Below are 10154 nucleotides of genomic sequence, written 5' to 3' on the forward strand. Positions count from 1 at the left end.
GCCCCCATCTGCCGTGTAGACGTCCCTCTTCCTGTTTTTTTTTTTTTTTAAACTCCTTTCGACTTCCAAAATTTTCTGTTAGTCAGTCCATCCCTCACTATTTTCATTCCGTCCCTCTATTTCATCCTCCTGTCCTACATTTCTATCCTGTTTGCTTTATTTCTCCCAGCTCTTCATACCTTCCTCCTTCATTACCTTCTCCTCTCCCCGCCCACCATTCCAGGTGACGAAGCGTAATGAACTAATATATATGTGATGGATGTACAGGCTTATCAGGTGGTCGTAACTCGATAAATGTCGTTGTGAATATGGAAACATTTTTTATCAGTATCACGCCATTTCGTTCTCTCTCCCAGGTTAGTGTTATATATGTGTGTATGTATGTATGTCCTTGTGTATATGTGTATGTATGTATGTACTCTTATATGTATGTTTGTGTTTGTGTGGGTGGGTAGGTTTGCGAGTTTGTATGTGAGTGTAAGGGTATGAGGGTAAGTTTGTGGATAGGTGTTAGGATGTGGATGTGAAGGTGTGGGTGTATAAAGATGTGAATGTGAAAAAGAAGATTAGTATGTGTGTGAGTGGGTGGGTATGGTTATGGGTGTAGCTGTGAGGATGTGATGGTGTGGGTATGAGGCTGTGTAGGTGTGAAGGTCCATATGTAAAGATGTGAGTGTGAGTATGGGTATAAGTATGTAGGTGTGGATGTATGTGGGGGTAGATGGGTGGGTGCGTGTGGATAAGGGTATGTGAGTGTGCGGGTGTGGCTGTGGGTGTGAGGGTATGGGCGTTTGTTCCCTTCTCCGCCCGTCCTTTTCCACGATGTTATATATACCGGTACCCTCTTGTATCATACTGTATTTAGCATGTTGTGTGTTCAGGCGGGATACCTCTTTACCTCCTGCACCTTGTGTGTACCGTAAGTCGTCTTTTATTCAAATATAATGGAAGAGTTATACATTGCTTTTTTTTGGAGAATCATGACAGGTGTTTTAACTGAGGATTTGATGGTTGATGCTGAAATTTTTACTTTATACTTTCAGTTAAATACATCTTAGTTTGCCATCACTCCATCATTCCCTCATGTAACGGTGTTGATATATCTTTTTAACGGGCCAGGATTACCGTGACATCAATAAATTCATCAACTGTTAGTCAGAATTCAATACATAAGTAACGCTATTGCATTATTGAGAAAAGCTGTATGTGGGGAGCCTCCCCAAGCATGATAGATGTATTCTACACAGGGGCGAATGAAACCCGTGTGTAAAGTCAACAACTGTGCAGGGGTAAAGAAGGCACGGAGTCGGCTTAGCACACTTTGTGTGTGTGTGTGTGTGTGTGTGTGTGTGTGTGTGTGTGTGTGCTTTCTAATGTTTTTAGGCTACTTTTCTTTATTACCCGTCTCCGATCCTGAGGGACTCGAGGACAGGTACTGTTTTCACTCGATTTGTCTTCGTTTGTTTGTTTGTCTGTCTGTCTGTCAGTCTGTTAACAACTTTACGCGAAAACTACTGGTGCGAATTTGACTAACAACAGGGATGATGGGCTATGACCTGATCACCTGATTAACTTCAAGGCCCAGGCTGTAGGCCTCAAAATGTTAGAAAATGGGGATGGGTATTATTATTATTATTATTATTATTATTATTATCATTATTTGCCCATAACTCCATTCAAATTCGTCATATCGACATGAAACCAAAACCTAAAGGTGCATCTTTCAAATCTGCATCCTATAACATGCTTCATTTGATCACGGGGGGTCACCCCCCTGGTAGCGGTAGGGGAGTCAATGTCAGGTGGGTCGGGCCTAAAATTTCACATGGGGATAAAATCGTCAATTTTCACCCGATTTACTCTAAATTTGATGTGTCATCTTTGACTAATTATCCTGTTGTGTTTACACGTCAGCACTAAAATGACTCCCGGGGACGGGTTTGCTGTACCTTGGCACCCCTGTTCTTACTGTAAACCCGACTGCACATTCCCCCCAATGTATCTTTTAAGCTCGTTTACCTATATCTTTATTTATATCAGATTATATTAGGTCCACTACGGGATCGAACCTCCTCTTCACAGGATGAGTGATAGCCAGAATTAACCCTTACCCATACTAGCGAAATACGAATCGGGAAAGGATGTTTGCAGGAAGAGTGATGCGTGTGAAAAGTGGATATTGTAGTGGCTGTGTTTATAAGAATCTGTATGTGCTGTCGGTGTACTGTACAGGGTTCACGGATATAATCAAGCATGTAAAAGGACATACCAGCAGTACCCAGTTTAAATATCAGCCAAAATGTGGGCTCGAACCCGTACCTCGGGGCACGCGCATCATGAGACTGGTACTTTAACCACCTGAACTCAGAAGCTCCATTTTCCTCTTTACTATGGCCCACCAGTTGGCATGCATAGTAGTTGTTATATATATTTGCTGACGATTTCGGATGGAGAGTTCGGTTAGTGGGGGTAGTCTTCCTGCTTTGCTATCCCCGTCTTTCACTCATATAATAGGTTAATTATAGTTTGTCCAGTTACAAGAAGCCTCAAAAGGACAGTGGATCTCTCTTCCTATTTGCCTTTCTTTGTACTCGTTTGTGTATCAGTAATATGAATACACACACGTAGCCGATGGTGATTCACGCTTGAGAGTGTCTGAGGCCAGGTACAGACGGTACAATCAAAGACAAATATCTTCCCATTTCTGTCTAAAGAAAATTTACACCTGGCGAAATACAGCTAAAACCCTATCTCTACTAGTGCATGTTTCAAATGGTTCGATTTTTCCTCTATATGTTTGTCAAACTTTAGAAAATATGTGTGTCTCTGTACATAAAGGAATCAAGCACAGATATACAGTACAAACACAGAAGGGGGAGGGGATCTGTGAATGAGAATGGGACATAGAGGACGCGAAATAGAAAATGTAAATAAGTTAAAAGGAAAAAGAAAATAAATGAAACATAAAATTGGGGCAATGAATGATACATGAAAATATATATACACCCAAAGCCAACACGAGAGGCGAAAATACTCTTCTCCCCTAGTGTAGAAACTCCCAGATTTTATAGAATTTAAACACATCGCTTCTTGAGCATTTATCGCTGAAAGTATTATGTCATTTCTCCTTCATCATTGCCATTTTGTAAATAAGTAAATGAATACATATATATTGTACAAATGAATAAATAATTAAACAGAGAAATATACAGTATATAAATCCTACGCTCCTCATGGGGCAACGTAGGATTGGATGATGGATGGATGGATGGATAAATAAACAATAAATAAATATAAAAAATGTATATTTGATGTGTGTATGTGTATACTGTATGTATGTATGAATGTATGTATGTATTTATGTATGTATGCGTGTGCGCCTGTTGAGTAAGGGGTGACTGTGAAGGATCTTGGGCGGTACATGGGGTCAGCTCAGATGATACACAGAACCGTGCATGAAAAATCTCAGTACCATGCAGACATAAACTCAGGCCCCTAAAAGTGCCAGAACAAATCTCCCGCTACACGCACTTTATTATGTGATATATATGACTTGATTTACTTGTACATCAACTTCAAAACTTCAGTATAAATTAAACGTTGCCCCAACCCCTTCCCTGGTGAATGATTTTGGTGTAAAGTCTCTGTGGACCTCTACAAGAATCTCCAGTCAGTCTTAATCCTACAAAAGTTTCGAAGTCCTCAGATTATTTTTAACGTACTGGGTTTTGGAGGGTTGGCCTAATCTTTCGTTTGTCCTGTAATCTGTAAGAGAGGTATATGCTGGAGACTTTAAGAGGAGGACTCCGAGAAATTGTACGATATTTGTGAGGAAGGTTAACAGTTTGTGCTTCTGAGTTTGTAATGGCAACATTACAAATGACCCGCGTGGGAAAGCAGATATCTTTGGCAGTACATTTGCCAGAAATTCTACCTTAGATGAAGCCAGCCAGAATGTCTCAGCACTAGAACGTGACTCTCCCGAAATTGTTCCACTTAAAATACAGATAAAGTACTTGAAATCTATCCTAGACAATTTACCTACCAAAAAAGCTCCTGGCCCAGATGGAATTCCGCCAATTGTTTTGATAAAGTGTTCCCCAGAACTTGACTCTGTTCTTGCTAAATTATTCAGACTATGCATACGTACTTCTTCAATCCCTAATTCATGGAAAGAAGCCAATGTCCACCCAGTTCCAAAGAAAGGAAGTTCCTCTGACCCCTCTGATGACAGACCAATAGCTGTCACATCTTCTCTTGGTAAGGTGTTTGAAACTGTAATTAATAAGCACATTGTTAAATATCTTGAATCCAACAACTTAATTAGTGATAGACAATATGGTTTTCGCCACGAAAGATCCACCATTGACATATTCAATCTCCTGACTCATACTATGCATCAATCAGTTGACCTACATGGAGAAACTCATGCAGTAGCCCTGGATTTTTATAATGCTTTCGACAGAGTGTGGCACCGTTCCCTGTTGTCCAAACTCCCTTGCTATGGACTAAACTCTTATGTTCCTTTGATTTCCTCATATCTCAGCAACAGAAAAATAAGAGTAAAAGTAGATGATGTATATTCCAATTTCCACTCAGTTAACGCTGGCATGCCGCAGGGACCAGTTCTGGCAACAACCCTGTTCCTCGTTCATATTAATGATCTCCTATCTGTCACCCACAATCCCATCCATTCATATGCAAATGACTCAAGACCTCATAGTTCATTTACACTCAGACATCCATTTACAAAGTCTGATATCTCTAACTCTTAACTCGGTACAGCCATCTCTTTAAATCAAGACTTATCCACGATCAGTGAATGGGGACAAAATAACCTTGTCTCATTTCATGCTAGTAAAACTAAATATATACAATATACTAATAGACAGATATTGCCAGATTCGTATATTACCTTCAATGCTACAGATATTCCCATTTCCAAAAGTATTGAAATTCTCGGCGTCTCAACAATGCCCTCAGCTTGACCTCTCATGTCAGATCACTGGCTAAAACCGCCTCAAAGAAACTTGGATTATTGTACAGAGTCCGTAACTTCTTCACTGACGAGCAGTTAGCTATAATTTATAAGAGTCATGTGCGCTCTCAGCTTGAATATTGCTCACCCTTGTGGAGTGGATGTGGAGAGGTTGCATTAAAACAACTAGACAAAATTCAGAACAAAGCTGTTAGAATTGTTAATAACCCTGCCATTACAAATAAACTACCTCCCCTACAAGTAAGAAGGAATGTTGCCTCCCTTGCATTATTTTACAGATATTTTTTTGCAAATGCTCAGACGAAGTTGCGTCCATTGTGCCACCTCTCCATGCCTTCCCTCGTGCTACACGGGCATCTGGCAGCGCTCATGACTGGAATGTTACTCAGCCTTACTGCAGAACTTCTGCCTATCAGAATTCTTTCATTCCCCGAACTGCATCTCTCCGGAACTCGCTTCCCCAGAGTTGTTTCCCTCCAAACTTCAGCCTACAGCTGCTCAAGTCTAACTGTTACAGGTATTTTATGAACAGAGGACACCAGTAATCTGGTGTATGGATTTTTTTTTTTTATTCATTTGTTTTTCCTTCCTCTGTTCTGTTATAAAAAAAAATAATAATGTACTGCTTTGTAGGATCTGATGACTGAAGGAGATGGAAAAGGTTTGTACATTTGAGTCATAGAGCTTAAAGATGTTATAGATTCTGTATGGGAAATTCGTAAGATGAAGATATGTGGGAGGCGTTCCGTTAGACTATGATTCTGTGGGAAGGAAAAAAAAAAAAAAAAAAGAACCTTTCTAATGCACTGACTCCCGACACCATATAGGGTACCAAGTACGAGTTGTCCGCGGCCCTCCGTCTCAGTGCAGTGAAAGGCGGAACGAAAGATTAAGTGTTGGCGTGTGTTGATTCCTTTTAATTGTATGTGTGTGTGTGTGTGTGTGTGAGAGAGAGAGAGAGAGAGAGAGAGAGAGAGAGAGAATGGAGGATGTTTTGTTTCTTTTGTTTGTGCTTTTTAATGTCTTCAGATTTCTTTCCCTTATCCCTCCTGTAGACCTGATCACACATCCCCCTCAGTATTTTCATTAAGCTATTGTGTCTGTCTCTATATCAGTCCAAATTAGTTTCACTGCAGAATCGAACCTTCACCTTGGATGGAGAGTAATAACCAAAATTAACCCTTCCCTTTGTTGGCGAAGTACGAATGGGGAAGAGATGTCTGTAGGAAGAGTGATGTATGTGAAAAATATGTGTTGTAGTGGCTATGTATAAGTCTGTGTATACCGTCGGTGCAGCCTGTAGGATTCATAAATATTCAATCACGTGAAAGAACATACCCGCTTCACCCACGCTAAATGTCCGCCTGGATGGGGATCGAACCCTAGTCTCAGGGAACACGCATCACAAAACGAGTACATTAGTGACCTGAACACCGCAGCTCCAATCGCTCTAACTATGGCCCACCAGTTAGCGTGTATGGTAGTTCTTCTTACTGTTTCCTGCCTATCTCGGCTGGAGGGTTTGGAGGGTAGGGTAGTCTTCCTGCTCTGTTATCCTTGTCTTTCACTCATAGTATAGGTTTATTATAGTTTGTCCAGTTACAAGAAGCCTCAAAAGGACTAATGGATCTCTCTTGCTGTTTGCCTTCCATTGTACTCGTTTGTGTATCAGTGGTATGAATTCACACACGTAGCTGTTGGTGATCCATGCTTGAGAGAGTGACTGGGGCCAGGTACACCAAGCACAGATACACAGTACAAGCACAGAAGGGGGCGGGGGCTGTGAAGGAGAATGGAACACAGAGGACGCGAAATAAGAAAGATAAATAAGTTAAGAGGAAGAGGAAAATAAGTGAGACGTGAGATAAGGACAGTGAATGATAAATGAAAATGTATATTACACCCAAAGCCAACACGAGAGACGAAAGTACTCTTCATCCCTAGTGTCGAAACTCCCAGATTTTATAGAATTTAAACACATTGCTTCTTGAGCATTTATCCCTGAAAATATTATGTAACTTTTCCTTCAGCACTGCCATATTAATTCACAGCTCGAGATAAACTACTGAAAATATATATACCATTCTCTTTAGCAGGCCGTAAATTCTTGCAGCGAGTATGTTATGATTAAGTCATTCCTGGGTGTTTCGTTTTCTTTCATCTCCAGGGCCGTAAATTGCTGTGAACATTCAATTATAAGACAGAGAGAGAGAGAGAGAGAGAGAGAGAGAGTTTGGATGTATGTGTATGTGCGTCCGTGCTTGTGTGCGCAGACCAATTGTTTTCTTTAACTGTAATAATGCTAAGCTGTCTTGTCTGCGCTGTTATCTCTATGTCTTTCTGTGTATTTGTTTGCATCTGCCCTGTCAGAGAGAGAGAGAGAGAGAGAGAGAGAGAGAGAGAATAATAATAATAATAATAATAATAATAATAATGATGATGATGATGATGATAAGCCTTAAATGTTGCCTGTTGATGAAAGAGGGATAAAAAAGAAAATAAAAACGTGAAATCTGGAGGCAGTTTTCAAATGATTTCGCTTAGTATCACATTAGTCTCTTTGTTCCTCTGTGGTCACAAATATTTCATGATAATCTAATCCCGGCAGCTGAAAATATTTAAAGACAAACTAAATTGTGTGAAGGATGGACACCTGGAATTTAACCACGCAGAATACATATTTGTAATTCTGGAGGGAGGCAATAGTTATTCCTTGAATGTGTCGGAGTTTATATCCCGTTTTTAAAAGACTTACCACTACCTCAGACGAACAGTATTTTTCCCACTGTATTTAATTAACGCAACAAACACCAAACACTGCGTTCCAAAATTTACCTTGAAATGTACTGAATAATGATACTGGTCGGATAACATACTGCATATAAAATATAGAATATGTATTAAAATATAGCAACGTGTCATTTCACTTCCCGGTCAGCGTTGGGGCTGCTAATCAAGGCTGCCAACAGTAGCAAAGTTGATTAGGTGGTAAATTTGCCTTATATACCACCTTTGCCATATATGTTTCTGATTAAGTATTTTGGGTAATGTTTATAGATATTTTTAGGAGTATTGGAGAGTCTGTAGATGGTGCTTCAGGCACTTGGTATCATTAATAAAAAAAATGTGTGGTTGTGTATCGTGGTTAGGCGCCGTCCCGAGACGCACAGCAAGTTCATTAGGCTACCTCAGTTACTCGTGTCTGTTCAATGGGGTGTTTCATATGCTCTGCCACATTTACCATATTTTTGGGATTGTACTGCGTGTGTGCTTACGCAGTGCTGGTTACGGTGGAAACACATGACTACAGTGAAAACTTGACGAGGAAATTGCAATGAAGCAGTGTGGTGGTGAAGAAAAACATTTAACGAATGAATGGCCTGTGCTGTGCCTGGCGTTTTTGAGGCATCATGGCATCATACCGTACTGCTGGTGATGTTTGTGTGACGAAGCCAGTGACGGAGTAGGCAGGCTGTAAGATGTGCAGGTTAGTTTTACATTGAAGGGACTAGGGGCCAGTGGAACGTTGCAAGTTGTGATTACCCAGCGTTTTGTCAACAACTACTGTTTGGAAGTTGGGCTTTTTTTTTTTTTTTTTTTTTTCTTTTTTTTTTTTTTTTTAGTAGGATGATTAGAGTGTTTTAATATGATGATGATGATGATGGAAGGAGGGGGCGTCCACTATCCACTCACTGTATGCAGCGCAGCGTTTAGTTGACTTACATTAAGTGACAAGCGCAGTGGTTTCTTGAACCGAGGAAATAGTTTACTGTACCGGTACTAGGTAGTAACCATAAAACCAAATGACGCCAGGCGATATAGTGAGTTAAGGTGCGCCAGCCGAATTTTTTTTTTCATTCATTGCCAGACGCCATGCATCCCAGACGGGGTGGCCAAGGGCTTAGAGTTAATTGTTTTACAGGGAGGGGCATTAATCCTCCACCAACCCCACTTGACACGTAGGGATGCCAACAGCATCTGGTGTTCCCAGGCGGTCACCCATCCAAGTACTAACCAGACCCAACGTTGCTTAACTTCGCTGATCGGACGGGAAGCGGTGTACTCAACGTGGTATGGCCGTTGGCTCGTAATTGTTTCCACCCGAGGCGTTGCTGTTGTTCATTTTCGCATAAAAGTTTTTCCTAAGCTTAATAAAATTGTCGATATAAAAATTGAAAATACTCGTCGAGAAGGGGGCTGGAACTGACAGAAGAGAGGAAGAGAAAAGGTTGGAAAGTGGGAGAGGAAAGGTGCTGAGTGAAGGGAAGAGGAGAGAAATAAGGAGGGAAAGAATGGAATAATGAAGGAAGAAGGGAGGAGAAGGGCGTTTTGGGGAGAGTGGGGATGAGGGCGTTAGCTTCACGTGTCTCTCCCCCCCCCATTCTTCACCTTGTAACCCCACCGCCTGACCTCCGTAACTCTCTGGGTCAGATGTGGTGTGTGTGTGTGTGTGTCCAGCAAAAAATTGAATTTGGGCGTTTCCGTCTCTTCGCCATGATGGACTGTGGACCAAATTAAGATTAAGATAAGATTCCTGATATCAGCTAATAATCTGCCACCCCTTCATTTATCAGTTCTCCCCTCTCATTCCTCCACTCGGCCTCCACCCCCCTGGTTACCACATCACTCCCTCTACATCTCACCCACTCTCATTTCTTTTCACCTTTCCCAGTAACACTGCTCTGTTCAACACTTCCGTTCTCCTTCTTTCTCTTCTTTCCCACTCCTATTCCATCTTCCCAATCACTCTCCTCTAACACTTTCACTCTCTCCCCTACTTTCCACCCTCACCTCTTCCACGCACAACTCATTCAGCACATCTGACTTCCTCGCTTACCTTTCCAATCTTCCCTCCATTCCTTCCCACTCACCCTTCCTTCCTCTTCTGCTCGTTTACCCTCCTTCTGTATTCTTCCACACTTTTTTTTTTTTTTTAATCGCACTCACCGTATACTCTTTTTCCTTCTGCATGCCACCCCCTATACCTCCCTCCCTCCTTCCCTCACTCTATCCCACTTTCCCATCTTCCAGATCTCACCCAGTCTCTCTTCTTCCATCCTTCCAAATCTTACCAATTCATTCTTCTCCCCTCCTGCTCACGTTTCCCTCGTTAAATCTTCTCGCCCCGAACCCATTCATTCTGCAGTGCAGTTGT

At 41.4% G+C, this 10154-nt stretch overlaps 1 non-coding gene across 1 annotated transcript; it reads right to left on the minus strand.

Moving 5' to 3' along the window:
• Positions 1-8965: 8965 nt before the first annotated feature.
• LOC145412705 (5S ribosomal RNA) lies at positions 8966-9084 on the minus strand. The gene has a single exon (XR_013899616.1). It is a non-coding gene; the product is annotated as a 5S ribosomal RNA (ribosomal RNA).
• Positions 9085-10154: the final 1070 nt, after the last annotated feature.

The sequence above is a fragment of the Coenobita brevimanus genome, chromosome 93 (assembly GCF_032717465.1).
Source record: "Coenobita brevimanus isolate Jiangsu-jjx chromosome 93, ASM3271746v2, whole genome shotgun sequence".
Taxonomy (NCBI): Eukaryota; Metazoa; Arthropoda; class Malacostraca; order Decapoda; family Coenobitidae; genus Coenobita; species Coenobita brevimanus.